Here is a 19,272-nt window from a genome sequence, read left to right as displayed (position 1 = left end):
TCTGTATGAACATGGATATATCTACACAGCCATCTGGATGAACATGGAAATACCTACACTGCTATCTGTATGAACATGGAAATAGCTGCACCGCTATCTGTATGAACATGGAAATATCTACACCACTATCTGTATGAACACGGAAATACCTACACCGCTATCTGTATGAACATGGAAATATCTACACCGATATCTGTATAAGCATGGAAATATCTACACCGCTATCTGTATGAACATGGAAATATCTACACCGCTATCTGTATAAACATGGAAATATCTACACCGCTACCTGTATAAACATGGAAATATCAGCACGGCTATCTGTATGAACATGGAAATATATACACCGCTATCTGTATGAACATGGAAATATTTGCACCGCTATCTGTTTGAACATGGAAATATCTACACCGCTATCTGCATGAAAATGTAAATATCTACACAGCTATCTGCATGTACATGGAAATATCTACAAAGCTATCTCTTTACACATGGAAATAACTACACCGCTATCTCTATAAACATGGAAATATCTACACCGCCATCTGTATGAACATGGAAATATCTGCACTGCCATCTGTATGAACATATAAATATCTAAACCGCCATCTGTATTAAGATGGAGATATATACACCGCTATCTGTATAAACATGGAAATATCTACACCGCTATCTGTATAAACATGGAAATATCTACACCGCTATCTGTATAAACATTGAAATATCTACACCGCTATCTGTATAAACATGGAAATATCTACACCGCTATCTGTATAAACATGGAAATATGTACACCGCTACCTGTATAAACATGGAAATATCAGCACCGCTATCTTTATGAACATGGAAATATCTACACCGCTATCTGTGTAAACATTGAAATATCAGCACCGCTATCTGTATGAACATGGAAATATCAGCCCCTCTATCTCTATGAACATGGAAATATCTACACCGCTATCTGTATGAACATGGAAATATCTACACCGCTATCTGTATGAACATGGAAATATCTACACCTCCATCTGTATGAACATGGAAATATCTACACCGCTATCTGTATGAACATGGAAATAGCTACACCGCTATCTCTATAAACATGGAAAGGCCTACACCGCCATCTGTACGAACATGGAAATATCTGCACCGCCATCAGTATGAACATATAAATATCTACACCGCCAACTGTATTAAGATGGAGATATCTACACCGCTATCTGTATAAACATGGAAATATCTACACCGCTTTCTGTATACACATGGAAATATCTACACCGCTACCTGTATAAACATGGAAATATCTACACCGCTACCTGTATAAACATGGAAATATCAGCACCGCTATCTGTATGAACATGGAAATATCTACACCACTATCTGTGTAAACATGCATACATCTTCACCGCTCTCTGTAGAAACATGGAAACATCTACACCGCTATCTGTGTAAACATGGAAATATCTACAACGCTATCTGAACATGGAAATATCTACACCGCTATCTGCATGAAAATGGAAATATCTACACAGCTATCTGCATATACATGGAAATATCTACAAAGCTATCTCTTTTCACATGGAAATTGCTACACCGCTATCTGTATGAACATATAAATATCTACACCGCCATCTGTATTAAGATGGAGATATCTACACCGCTATCTGTATAAACATGAAAATAACCACCCCGCTATCTGTATAAACATGGAAATATCTACACCGCTATCTGTATAAACATGGAAATATCAGCACCGCTATCTGTATGAACATGGAAATATCAGCCCCTCTATCTCTATGAACATGGAAATATCTACACCACTATCTGTATGAACATGGAAATATCTACACTGCTATCTGTATGAACATGGAATTACCTTCACCGCCATCTGTATGAACATGGATATGTCTACACAGCCATCTGGATGAACATGGAAATATCTACACTGCTATCTGTATGAACATGGAAATAGCTTCACTGCTATCTGTATGATCATGGAAATATCTACACCACTATCTGTATGAACATGGAAATAGCTACACCGCTATCTCTATAAACATGGAAATATCTACACCGCCATCTGTATGAACATGGAAATATCTGCACCGCCATCTGTATGAAAATATAAATATCTACACCGCCTACTGTATTAACATGGAGATAACTACACCGCTATCTGTGTAAACTTGGAAATATCTACACCGCTATCTGTATAAACATGGAAATATCTACACCGCTATCTGTATAAACATGGAAATATCACCACCGCTATCTGTATGAACATGGAAATATCTACACAGCTATCTGTGTAAACATGCATACGACTTCACTGCTATCTATATAAACATGGAAATACCTACACCGCTATCTGTATGAACATGGAAATATCTACACTGCTATCTGTTTGAACATGGAAATATCTACACCGCTATCTGCCTGAAAATGGAAATATCTACACAGCTATCTTCATATACATGGAAATATCTACAAAGCTATCTCTTTACACATGGAAATAACAACACAGCTATCTCTATAAACATGGAAATATCTACACCGCCATCTGTATGAACATAGAAATACCCACAGCACTATCTGTATGAACATGGAAATATCTACACCGCTATCTGTATGGACATTGATATATCTACACAGCCATCTGGATGAACATGGAAATTTCTACACCGATATCAGTTTGAACATGGAAATATCTACACCGCTATCTGTATGAACATGGAAATATCTTCACCGCCATCTGTATGAACATGGATATATCTACACAGCCATCTGGATGAACATGGAAATATCTACACCGCTATCTGTGTGAACATGGAAATACCTACACCGCTATCTGTATGAACATGGAAATACCTACACCGCTATCTGTATGAACATGGAAATATCTACACCGCTATCTGTATAAACATGGAAATATCTACACCGCTATCTGTATAAACTTGGAAATATCTATACCGCTACCAGTATAAACAAGGAAATATCAGCACCGCTATCTGTATGAACATGGAAATATCTACACCGCTATCTGTATGAACATGGAAATATCTACACCGCTATCTGTTTGAACATGGAAATATCTACAGCGCTATCTGCATGAAAATGGAAATATCTACACAGCTATCTGCATATACATGGAAATATCTACAAAGCTATCTCTTTACACATGTATATAACTGCACCGCTATCTCTATAAACATGGGAATATCTACACCGCCATCTGTATGAAAATGGAAATATCTGCACTGCCATCTGTATGAACATATAAATATCTACACCGCCATCTGTATTAAGATGGAGATATCTACACCGCTATCTGTATAAACATGGAAATATCTACACTGCTATCTGTATGAACATGGAAATATCTTCACCGCCATCTGTATGAACATGGATATATCTACACAGCCATCTGGATGAACATGGAAATATCACACCGCTATCTGAATGAACATGGAAATATATACACCGCTATCTGTATGAACATGGAAATATCTACACCGCTATATGTATGCACATGGAAATATCCTCACCGCCATCTGTATGAACATCGATATATCTGCACCGCTACCTGTATAAACATGGAAATATCAGCACCGCTATCTGTATGAACATGGAAATATCTACACCGCTATCTGTGTTAACTTGCATACATCTTCACCGCTATCTGTATAAACATGGAAATATCCACACCGCCATCTGTACGAACATGGAAATATCTGCACTGCCTTCTGTAAGAACATTAAATATTTACACCGCCAACTGTATTAAGATGGAGATATCTACACCGCTATCTGAATAAACTTGGAAATATCTACACCGCTATCTGTATAAACATGGAAATATCTACACCGCTATATGTATAAACATGAAAATATCTACACCGCTACCTGTATAAACAAGGAAATATAAGCACCGCTATCTGTATGAACATGGAAATATCTACACCGCTATCTGTATGAACATGGAAATATCTACACCGCTATCTGTATGAACATGGAAATAGCTACACCGCTATCAGTATGAACATGGAAATATCTACAGCACTATCTGTATGAACAAGGAAATATCTACACCGCTATCTGTATGAACATGGAAATATCTACACCGCCATCTGTATGAACATGGAAATATCTGCACTGCCTTCTGTAAGAACATATAAATATCTACACCACCAACTGTATTAAGATGGAGATATCTACACCGCTATCTGTATAAACTTGGAAATATCTACACCGCTATCTGTATAAACATGGAAATATCTACACCGCTACCTGTATAAACATGGAAATATAAGCACCGCTATCTGTATGAACATGGAAATATCTACACCGCTATCTGTACGAACATGGAAATATCTACACCGATATCTGCATAAACATGGAAATATCTACACCGCTATCTGTGTAAACATGCATACATCTTCACCGCTATCTGTATAAACATGGAAATATCTTCACCGCCATCTGTATTATCATGGATATATCAACACAGCCGTCTGGATGAACACGGAAATAACTACACCGCTATCTGTATGAACATGGAAATATCTTCACCGCCATCTGTAAGAACATGGATATATCTACACAGCCATCTGGATGAACATGGAAATACCTACACCGCTATCTGTATGAACATGGAAATAGCTACACCGCTATCTGTATGAACATGGAAATATCTACACCACTATCTGTATGAACACGGTAATACCTACACCGCTATCTGTATGAACATGGAAATATCTACACCGATATCTGTATAAGCATGGAAATATCTACACCGCTATCTGTATGAACATGGAAATATCTACACCGCTATCTGCATGAAAATGGAAATATCTACACAGCTATCTGCATGTACATGGAAATATCTACAAAGCTATCTCTTTACACATGGAAATAACTACACCGCTATCTCTATAAACATGGAAATATCTACACCGCCATCTGTATGAACATGGAAATATCTGCACCGCCATCTGTATGAACATATAAATATCTACACCGACATCTGTATTAAGATGGAGATATATACACCGCTGTCTGTATAAACATGGAAATATCTACACCGCTATCTGTATAAACATGGAAATATGTACACCGCTACCTGTATAAACATGGAAATATCAGCACCGCTATCTGTATGAACATGGAAATATCTACACTGCTATCTGTGTAAACATGGAAATATCAGCACCGCTATCTGTATGAACATGGAAATATCAGCCCCTCTATCTGTATGAACATGGAAATATCTACACCACTATCTGTATGAACATGGAAATATCTACACCGCTATCTGTATGAACATGGAATTATCTTCACCGCCATCTGTATGAACATGGATATGTCTACACAGCCATCTGGATGAACATGGAAATATCTACACCGCTATCTGTATGAACATGGAAATATCTACACCGCTATCTGTATGAACATGGAAATATCTACACCACTATCTGTATGAACATGGAAATATCTACACCGCAATCTGTATGAACATGGAAATAGCTACACCGCTATCTCTATAAACATGGAAATGTCTACACCACCATCTGTATGAACATGGAAATATCTGCACCGCCATCCGTATGAACATATAAATATCTACACCGCCAACTGTATTAAGATGGAGATATCTACACCGCTATCTGTATAAACATGGAAATATCTACACCGCTTTCTGTATAAACATGGAAATATCTACACCGCTTTCTGTATAAACATGGAAATACCTACACCGCTACCTGTATAAACATGGAAATATCAGCACCGCTATCTCTATGAACATGGAAATATCTACACCGCTATCTGTGTAAACATGCATACATCTTCACCGCTATCTGTATAAACATGGAAACATCTACACCGCTATCTGTGTGAACATGGAAATATCTACAATGCTATCTGTTTGAACATGGAAATATCTACACCGCTATCTGCATGAAAATGGAAATATCTACACAGCTATCTGCATATACATGGAAATATCTACAAAGCTATCTCTTTACACATGGAAATAACTACACCGCTATCTCTATAAACATGGATATATCTACACCGCCATCTGTATGTACATGGAAATATCTGCACCGCTATCTGTATAAACATGGAAATATCTACACCGCTATCTGCATAAACATGGAAATATCTACACCGCTACCTGTATAAACATGGAAATATAAGCACCGCTATCTGTATGACCATGGAAATATCTACACTGCTATCTGTACGAACATGGAAATATCTACAACGCTATCTGTATGAACATGGAAATAACTACACCGCTATCTGTGTAAACATGCATACATCTTCACCGCTATCTGTATAAACATGGAAATAACTACACCGCCATCTGTACGAACATGAAAGTATCTGCACCGCCATCTATAAGAACATATAAATATCTACACCGCCAACTGTATTAAGATGGAGATATCTACACCGCTATCTGTATAAACTTGGAAATATCTACACCGCTATCTGTATAAATATGGAAATATCTACACCGCTATCTGTATAAACATGGAAATGTCTACACCGCTACCTGTATAAACATGGAAATATAAGCACCGCTATCTGTATGAACATGGAAATATCTACACAGCTATCTGTACGAACATGGAAATATCTACACCGCTATCTGTATGAACATGGAAATATCTACACCGCTATCCGTTTGAACATGGAAATATCTACACCGCTATCTGCATGAAAATGGAAATATCTACACAGCTATCTGCATATGCATGGAAATATCAACAAAGCTATCTCTTTACACATGGAAATAACTACACCGCTATCTCTATAAACATGGAAATATCTACACCGCCATCTGTATGAACATGGATATATCTGCACCGCTATCTGTATGAACATATAAATATCTACACCGCCATCTGTGTTAAGATGCAGATATCTACAGCGCAATCTGTATAAACATGGAAAAATCTACACCGCTATCTGTATAAACATGGAAATAAATACACCGCTATCTGTATAAACATGGAAATATCAGCACCGATATCTGTATGAGCATGGAAATATCAGCCCCTCTATCGGTATGAACATGGAAATACCTACACCACTATCTGTATGAAAATGGAAATATCTACACCGCTATCTGTATGAACATGGAATTACCTTCACCGTCATCTGTATGAACATGGATATGTCTACACAGCCATCAGGATGAACATGGAAACATCAGCACCGCCATCTGTATGAACATATAAATATCTACTTCGCCAACTGTATTAAGATGGAGATAACTACACCGCTATCTGTATAAACTTGGAAATATCTACACCGCTATCTGTATGAACATGGAAATATCTACACCGCTATCTGTGCGAACATGGAAATATCTACAACGCTATCTGTATGAAATTGGAAATAGCTACACCGCTATCTGTATGAACATGGAAATATCTACAGCACTATCTGTATGAACATGGAAATATCTACACCGCTACCTGTATGAACATGGATATATCTACACAGCCATCTGGATGAACATGGAAATATCTACACCGATATCTGTATGAACATAGAAATATCTACACCGCTATCTGTGTAAACATGCATACATCTTCACCACTATCTGTACAAACATGGAAATAACTACACTGCCATCTGTACGAACATGAAAATATCTGCACCGCCATCTATAAGAACATATAAATATCTACACCGCCAACTGTATTAAGATGGAGATATCTACACCGCTATCTGTATAAACTTGGAAATATCTACACTGCTATCTGTATAAACATGGAAATATCTACACCGCTATCTGTATAAACATGGAAATATCTACACAGCTACCTGTATAAACATGGAAATATAAGCACGGCTATCTGTATGAACATGGAAATATCTACACAGCTATCTGTACGAACATGGAAAAATCTACACCGCTATCTGTATGAACATGGAAATAGCTAAACCGCTATCTGTATGAACATGGAAATATCTACACCACTATCTGTATGAAGACGGAAATACCTACACCGCTATCTGTACGAACATGGAAATATCTACACCGATATCTGTATAAACACGGAAATATCTACACTGCTATCTGTATGAACATGGAAATATCTACACCGCTACCTGTATAAACATGGAAATATCAGCACCACTATCTGTATGAACATGGAAATATCTACACCGCTACCTGTATGAACATGGAAATATCTACACCGCTATCTGTTTGAACATGGAAATATCTACACCGCTATCTGCATGAAAATGGAAATATCTACACAGCTATCTGCATATACATGGAAATATCTACAAAGCTATCACTTTACACATGGAAATAACTACACCGCTATCTCTATAAACATGGAAATATCTACACCGCCAACTGTATGAACATGGAAATATCTGCACCGCCATCTGTATGAACATATAAATATCTACACCGCCATCTGTATTAAGATGGAGATATCTACAGCGCTATCTGTATAAACATGGAAATATCTACACCGCTATCTGTATAAACATGGAAATATCTACACCGCTATCTGTACAAACATGGAAATATCTACACCACTATCTCTATAAACATGGAAATATCTACACCGCCATCAGTATTAACATGGAAATATCTACACCGCTATCTGTGTAAACATGCATACATCTTCACCGCTATCTGTATAAACATGGAAATATATACACCGCTATCTGTATGAACATGGAAATATCTACACCGCTATCCGTTTGAACATGGAAATATCTACACCGCTATCTGCATGAAAATGGAAATATCTACACAGCTATCTGCATATACATGGAAATATCTACAAAGCTATCTCTTTACACATGGAAATAACTACACCGCTATCTCTATAAACATGGAAATATCTACACCGCCATCTGTATGAACATGGAAATATCTGCACCGCCATCTGTATGAACATATAAATATCTACACCGCCATCTGTATTAAGATGGAGATATCTACAGCGCTATCTGTATAAACATGGAAATATCTACACTGCTATCTGTATAAACATGGAAATGTCTACACCTCTATCTGTATAAACATGGAAATATCAGCACCGCTATCTGTATGAGCATGGAAATATCAGCCCGTCTATCGTTATGAACATGGAAATATCTACACCACTATCTGTATGAACATGGAAATATCTACACCGCTATCTGTATGAACATGGAATTACCTTCACCGTCATCTGTATGAACATGGATATGTCTACACAGCCATCTGGATGAACATGGAAATATCTACACCGCTATCTGTATGAACATGGAAATAGCTACACCGCTATCTGCATGAACATGGAAATATCTACACCACTATCTGTATGAACATGGAAATATCTACACCGCTATCTGTATGAACATGGAAATAGCTACACTGCTATCTCTATAAACATGGAAATTTCTACACCGCCATCAGTATGAACATGGAAATATGTGCACCGCCATCTGTATGAACATATAAATATCTACACCGCCAACTGTATTAAGATGGAGATATCTACACCGCTATCTGTATAAACTTGGAAATATCTACACCGCTATCTGTATAAACATGGAAATATCTACACCGCTATCTGCATAAACATGGAAATATCAACATCGCTACCTGTATAAACATGGAAATATAAGCTGCTATCTGTATGAACATGGAAATATCTACACCGCTATCTGTACGAACATGGAAATATCTACACCGTTATCTGTATGAACATGGAAATAGCTACACCGCTATCTGTATGAACATGGAAATATCTACAGCACTATCTGTATGAACATGGAAATATCTACACCGCTACCTGTATGAACATGGATATATCTACACAGCCATCCGGATGAACATGGAAATATCTACACCGATATCTGCATAAACATGGAAATATCTTCACCGCCATCTGTATGATCTTGGATATATCTACACAGCCGTCTGGATGAACATGGAAATATCTACACCGCTATCTGTTTGAACATGGAAATATCTTCACCGCCATCTGTATGAACATGGATATATCTACACAGCCATCTGGATGAACATGGAAATATCTACACCACTATCTGTATGAACATGGAAATAGCTACACCGCTATCTGTATGAACATGGAAATATCTACACCACTATCTGTATGAACACGGAAATACCTACACCGAGATCTGTATGAACATGGAAATATCTACACCGATATCTGTATAAACACGGAAATATCTACACCGCTATCTGTATGAACATGGAAATATCTACACCGCTACCTGTATAAACATGGAAATATCTACACCGCTACCTGTATAAACATGGAAATATCACCACCACTATCTGTATGAACATGGAAATATCTACACCGCTATCAGTATGAACATGGAAATATCTTCACCGCCATCTGTATGAACATGGATATATCTACGCAGCCATATGGATGAACATGGAAATAACTACACCGCTATCCGTAAACATGGAAATATCTACACCGCTATCTGTATGAACATGGAAATATCTAAACCGCTATCTGTATGAACATGGAAATATCTACACCGCTATCTGTATGAACATGGAAATATCTTCAACGCCATCTGTATGAACATGGATATATCTACACAGCCATCTGGATGAACATGGAAATATCTACACCGCTATCTGTATGAACATGGAAATATCTACACCGCTATCTGTGTAAACAGGCATACAACTTCACCGCTATCTGTATAAACATGGAAATTTCTACACCGCTATCTGTATGAACATGGAAATATCTACACCGCTATCTTTTTGAACTTATAAATATCTACACCGCTATCTGCATGAAAATGGAAATATCTACACAGCTATCTGAATATACATGGATATATCTACACAGCTATCTCTTTACACATGGAAATAACTGCACCGCTATCTGTATCAACATGGAATTATCTACACCACTATCTGTATGAACATGGAAATATCTACACTGCTATCTCTAGGAACATGGAAATATCTTCACCGCCATCTGTATGAACATGGATATATCTACACAGCCATCTGGATGAACATGGAAATATCTACACCGCTGTCTGCATGGACTTGGAAATAGCTACACCGCTATCTGTATGAACATGGAAATATCTGCACCGCTATCTGTATGAACATTGAAATATCTTCACCGCCATCTGTATGAACATGGATATATCTACACAGCCATCTGGATGAACATGGAAATATCTACACCGCTATCTTTATGAACATGGAAATATCTACACCGTAATCTGTATGAACATAGAAATATCTACACCGCTATCTGTATGAACATGGAAATAGCTACACCGCTATCTGTACGAACATGGAAATATCTACACCGCTATCTGTATGAACATGCAAATTTCTACACAGCTATCTGTATATCAATGGAAATATCTACACCGCTGTCTCTATTAACATGGAAATAACTACACTGCTATCTGTATAAACACGGAAATATCTACACCGCCACCTGAATGAACATGGAAATATCTACACTGCCATCCGTACAAACATGGAAATATCTACACCGCCATCTGTATGAACATGTAAATATCTTCACCACCATCTGTATGAACATGGAAATATCTACACCGCTAAATGTATGAACATGGAAATGTCTACACAGCTATTGGTATGAACATGTAAATATCTACACCGCCATCTGTATGAACATGGAAATATCTACACCGCTAACTGTATGAACATTTAAATATCTACACCGCTATCAGTATGAACATGGAAATATCTACACCGCTATCTGTATTAACATGGAAATATCTACACCGCTATCTGTATGAACATGGAAATATCTACACCGCTATCTGTATGAACATGCAAATATCTACACAGCTATCTGTATATCAATGGAAATATCCAGACTGGTATCTCTATAAACATGGAAATAAATACACTGCTATCTGTATAAACATGGAAATATCTACAAGGCCATCTCTATGAACATGGAAATATCTAGACCACTATCTGTATAAACATGGAAATATCTACACCGCTATCTGTATGAACATGGAAATATCTACACCGCTATCTCTATGAACATGCAAATATCTACACCGCTATCTCTATGAACATGCAAATATCTACACAGCAATCTGTATGTCAATGGAAATATCTACACTGCTATTTCTATAAACATGGAAATAACTACACTGCTATCTGTATAAACATGGAAATATCTACACGGCCATCTCTATGAACATGGAAATATCTACACCGCCATTTGAATGAACCTGGAAATATCTACACTGCCATCTCTATGAACATGGAAATATCTACACCGCCATTTCTATGAACATGGAAATATCTACACCGCTAAATGTATGAACATGGAAATGTCTACACCGCCATTGGTATGAACATGGAAATATCTACACCGCTATCTGTATGAACATGGAAATATCTACACCACTATCTGTATGAACATGGAAATATCTACACCGCTATCAGTATGAACATGGAAATATCTTCACCGCCATCTGTATGATCATGGATATATCTACACAGCCATATGGATGAACATGGAAATAACTACACCGCTATCTGTAAACATGGAAATATCTACACCGCTATCTGTATGAACATGGAAATATCTAAACCGCTATCTGTATGAACATGGAAATATCTACACCGCTATCTGTATGAACATGGAAATATCTTCAACGCCATCTGTATGAACATGGATATATCTACACAGCCATCTGGATGAACATGGAAATATCTACACCGCTATCTGTATGAACATGGAAATATCTACACCGCTATCTGTGTAAACAGGCATACAACTTCACCGCTATCTGTATAAAAAAGGAAATTTCTACACCGCTATCTGTATGAACATGGAAATATCTACACCGCTATCTTTTTGAACTTATAAATATCTACACCGCTATCTGCATGAAAATGGAAATATCTACACAGCTATCTGAATATACATGATATATCTACACAGCTATCTCTTTACACATGGAAATAACTACACCGCTATCTGTATCAACATGGAATTATCTACACCACTATCTGTATGAACATGGAAATATCTACACTGCTATCTGTATGAACATGGAAATATCTTCACCGCCATCTGTATGAACATGGATATATCTACACAGCCATCTGGATGAACATGGAAATATCTACACCGCTGTCTGCATGGACTTGGAAATAGCTACACCGCTATCTGTATGAACATGGAAATATCTGCACCGCTATCTGTATGAACATGGAAATATCTTCACCGCCATCTGTATGAACATGGATATATCTACACAGCCATCTGGATGAACATGGAAATATCTACACCGCTATCTTTATGAACATGGAAATATCTACACCGTAATCTGTATGAACATAGAAATATCTACACCGCTATCTGTATGAACATGGAAATAGCTACATCGCTATCTGTACGAACATGGAAATATCTACACCGCTATCTGTATGAACATGCAAATATCTACACAGCTATCTGTATATCAATGTAAATATCTACACCGCTATCTCTATTAACATGGAAATAACTACACTGCTATCTGTATAAACATGGAAATATCTACACCGCCACCTGAATGAACATGGAAATATCTACACTGCCATCCGTACAAACATGGAAATATCTACACCGCCATCTGTATGAACATGTAAATATCTTCACCACCATCTGTATGAACATGGAAATATCTACACCGCTAAATGTATGAACATGGAAATGTCTACACCGCCATTGGTATGAACATTGAAATATCTACACCGCTATCTGTATGAACATGGAAATATCTACACCGCTATCTGTATGAACATGGAAATATCTACACCGCTATCAGTATGAACATGGAAATATCTTCACCGCCATCTGTATGAACATGGATATATCTACACAGCCATATGGATGAACATGGAAATAACTACACCGCTATCTGTAAACATGGAAATATCTACACCGCTATCTGTATGAACATGGAAATATCTAAACCGCTATCTGTATGAACATGGAAATATCTACACCGCTATCTGTATGAACATGGAAATATCTTCAACGCCATCTGTATGAACATGGATATATCTACACAGCCATCTGGATGAACATGGAAATATCTACACCGCTATCTGTATGAACATGGAAATATCTACACCGCTATCTGTGTAAACAGGCATACAACTTCACCGCTATCTGTATAAACATGGAAATTTCTACACGGCTATCTGTATGAAAATGGAAATATCTACACCGCTATCTTTTTGAACTTATAAATATCTACACCGCTATCTGCATGAAAATGGAAATATCTACACAGCTATCTGAATATACATGGATATATCTACACAGCTATCTCTTTACATATGGAAATAACTACACCGCTATCTGTATCAACATGGAATTATCTACACCACTATCTGTATGAACATGGAAATATCTACACTGCTATCTGTATGAACATGGAAATATCTTCACCGCCATCTGTATGAACATGGATATATCTACACAGCCATCTGGATGAACATGGAAATATCTTCACCGCTGTCTGCATGGACTTGGAAATAGCTACACCGCTATCTGTATGAACATGGAAATATCTGCACTGCTATCTGTATGAACATGGAAATATATTCACCGCGATCTGTATGAACATGGATATATCTACACAGCCATCTGGATGAACATGGAAATATCTACACCGCTATCTTTATGAACATGGAAATATCTACACCGTAATCTGTATGAACATAGAAATATCTACACCGCTATCTGTATGAACATGGAAATAGCTACACCGCTATCTGTACGAACATGGAAATATCTACACCGCTATCTGTATGAACATGGAAATATCTAAACCGCTATCTGTATGAACATGGAAATATCTACACCGCTATCTGTATGAACATGGAAATATCTTCAACGCCATCTGTATGAACATGGATATATCTACACAGCCATCTGGATGAACATGGAAATATCTACACCGCTATCTGTATGAACATGGAAATATCTACACCGCTATCTGTGTAAACAGGCATACAACTTCACCGCTATCTGTATAAACATGGAAATTTCTACACGGCTATCTGTATGAAAATGGAAATATCTACACCGCTATCTTTTTGAACTTATAAATATCTACACCGCTATCTGCATGAAAATGGAAATATCTACACAGCTATCTGAATATACATGGATATATCTACACAGCTATCTCTTTACATATGGAAATAACTACACCGCTATCTGTATCAACATGGAATTATCTACACCACTATCTGTATGAACATGGAAATATCTACACTGCTATCTGTATGAACATGGAAATATCTTCACCGCCATCTGTATGAACATGGATATATCTACACAGCCATCTGGATGAACATGGAAATATCTACACCGCTGTCTGCATGGACTTGGAAATAGCTACACCGCTATCTGTATGAACATGGAAATATCTGCACTGCTATCTGTATGAACATGGAAATATCTTCACCGCGATCTGTATGAACATGGATATATCTACACAGCCATCTGGATGAACATGGAAATATCTACACCGCTATCTTTATGAACATGGAAATATCTACACCGTAATCTGTATGAACATAGAAATATCTACACCGCTATCTGTATGAACATGGAAATAGCTACACCGCTATCTGTACGAACATGGAAATATCTACACCGCTATCTGTATGAACATGCAAATATCTACAGAGCTATCTGTATATCAATGGAAATATCTACACCGCTATCTCTATTAACATGGAAATAACTACACTGCTATCTGTATAAACATGGAAATATCTACACCGCCACCTGAATGAACATGGAAATATCTACACTGCCATCCGTACAAACATGGAAATATCTACACCGCCATCTGTATGAACATGTAAATATCTTCACCACCATCTGTATGAACATGGAAATATCTACACCGCTAAATGTATGAACATGGAAATGTCTACACAGCTATTGGTATGAACATGTAAATATCTACACCGCCATCTGTATGAACATGGAAATATCTACACCGATAACTGTATGAACATTTAAATATCTACACCGCTATCAGTATGAACATGGAAATATCTACACCGCTATCTGTATTAACATGGAAATCTCTACACCGCTATCTGTATGAACATGGAAATATCTACACCGCTATCTGTATGAACATGCAAATATCTACACAGCTATCTGTATATCAATGGAAATATCCAGACTGGTATCTCTATAAACATGGAAATAAATACACTGCTATCTGTATAAACATGGAAATATCTACACGGCCATCTCTATGAACATGGAAATATCTAGACCACTATCTGTATAAACATGGAAGTATCTACACCGCTATCTGTATGAACATGGAAATATCTACACCGCTATCTCTATGAACATGCAAATATCTACACCGCTATCTCTATGAACATGCAAATATCTACACAGCAATCTGTATGTCAGTGGAAATATCTACACTGCTATCTCTATAAACATGGAAATAACTACACTGCTATCTGTATAAACATGGAAATATCTACACGGCCATCTCTATGAACATGGAAATATCTACACCGCCATTTGTATGAACCTGGAAATATCTACACTGCCATCTGTATGAACATGGAAATATCTACACCGCTATCTGTATGAACATGGAAATATCTACACCGCCATCCGTATGAACATGGAAATATCTACACCGCCATCTGTATGAACATGGAAATATCTACACTGCCTTCCGTACGAACATGGAAATATCTACACCGCCATCTGTATGAACATGTAAATATCTACACTGCCTTCTGTATGAATATGGAAATATCTACACCGCTAAGTGTATGAACAGGGAAATACCTACACCGCTATCTGTATGAACATGGAAATAACTACACCGCTATCTGTATGAACATGGAAATATCTACACCGCTCTCTGTACGAACATGGAAATATCTACACCGCTATCTGTATGAACATGGAAATATCTACATCGCTATGTGTATGAACATGCAAATATCTACACGGCTATCTGTATATCAATGGAAATATCTACACTGCTATCTCTATAAACATGGAAATATCTACACTGCTATCTGTATAAACATGGAAATATCTACACCGCCATTTGTATGAACATGGAAATATCTACACCGCTAACTGTATGAACATGGAAATATCTACACCGCTATCTGTATGAACATGGAAATATCTACATCGTTATCTGTATGAACATAGAAATATGTACACCGCTATCTGTATGAACATGGAAATATCTACCCCACCATCTGTAGGAACATGGAAATATCAACACCGCCATCTGTATGAACATGGAAATATCTACACTGCTAACTGTATGAACATGGAAATATATACACCGCTATCTGTATGAACATGGAAATATCTACACCGCTATCTGTATGAACATGGAAATATCTACACCGCTATCTGTATGAACATGGAAATATCAACACCGCTATCTGTATGAACATGCAAATATCTACACAACTATCTGTACATCAGTGGAAATATCTACACTGCTATCTCTATAAACATGGTAATAACTACACTACTATCTGTAAACATGGAAATATCTGCTCCATCATCTCTATGAACATGGAAATATCTACACCGACATTTGTACGAACATGGAAATATCCACTCCGCTATCTGTGTAAACATGGAAATGTCAACAACGCTATCTGTGTAAACATGGAAATATCTACACCGCCATCTGTGTAAACATGAAAATATCTACACCGCCATCCCTATAAACATGGAAATATCTACACCGCCATCTGTATGAACATTGAAATATCTACACCGCCATCTCTATAAACGTGGAAATATCTTCACCGCTATCTGTATGAACTTGGAAATATCTACACTGCTCTCTGTATAAAATTGAAATTATCTACACCACTATCTCTATAAACCTGGAAATATCTACACTGCTATCTATTTTAACATGGAAATATCTACACCGCTATCTGTATAAACATGGAAATATCTTCACCGCTATCTGTATAAACATGGAAATATCTACAACGCTGTCTCTATAAACTTGGAAATAACTACACCACTATCTCTGTAAACATGGAAATATCTAGACCGCCATCTCTATAAACATGGAAATATCTACACCACCATCTGTATAAACATGGAAATATCTATACCGCTATCTGCATAAACATGGAAATATCTACACCGCCATCTCTATGAACATGGAAATATCTACACCGTCATCTGTACGAACATGGAAATATCTATACCGCCATTTGTATGAACATGTGAATATCTACACCGCCATCTGTATGAACATGGAAATATCTACACCGCTAACTGTATGAACATGGAAATATCTACACCGCTATCTGTATGAACATGGAAATATCTACACCGTTATCTGTATGAACATAGAAATATCTACACCGCTATCTGTATGAACATGGAAATAGCTACACCGCTATCTGTACGAACATGGAAATATCTACACCGCTATCTGTATGAACATGCAAATATCTACACAGCTATCTGTATATCAATGGAAATATCTACACCGCTATCTCTATTAACATGGAAATAACTACACTGCTATCTGTATAAACATGGAAATATCTACACCGCCACCTGAATGAACATGGAAATATCTACACTGCCATCCGTACAAACATGGAAATATCTACACCGCCATCTGTATTAACATGTAAATATCTTCACCACCATCTGTATGAACATGGAAATATCTACACCGCTAAATGTATGAACATGGAAATGTCTACACAGCTATTGGTATGAACATGTAAATATCTACACCGCCATCTGTATGAACATGGAAATATCTACACCACTAACTGTATGAACATTTAAATATCTACACCGCTATCAGTATGAACATGGAAATATCTACACCGCTACCTGTATTAACATGGAAATATCTACACCGCTATCTGTATGAACATGGAAATATCTACACCTCTATCTGTATGAACATGCAAATATCTACACAGCTATCTGTATATCAATGCAAATATCCAGACTGGTATCTCTATAAACATGGAAATAAATACACTGCTATCTGTATAAACATGGAAATATCTACACGGCCATCTCTATGAACATGGAAATATCTAGACCACTATCTGTATAAACATGGAAATATCTACACCGCTATCTGTATGAACATGGAAATATCTACACCGCTATCTCTATGAACATGCAAATATCTACACCGCTATCTCTATGAACATGCAAATATCTAC

Source organism: Gorilla gorilla, chromosome X (assembly GCF_029281585.2).
Source record: "Gorilla gorilla gorilla isolate KB3781 chromosome X, NHGRI_mGorGor1-v2.1_pri, whole genome shotgun sequence".
Classification (NCBI taxonomy): domain Eukaryota; kingdom Metazoa; phylum Chordata; class Mammalia; order Primates; family Hominidae; genus Gorilla; species Gorilla gorilla.
This window is presented reverse-complemented; position numbering follows the sequence as displayed.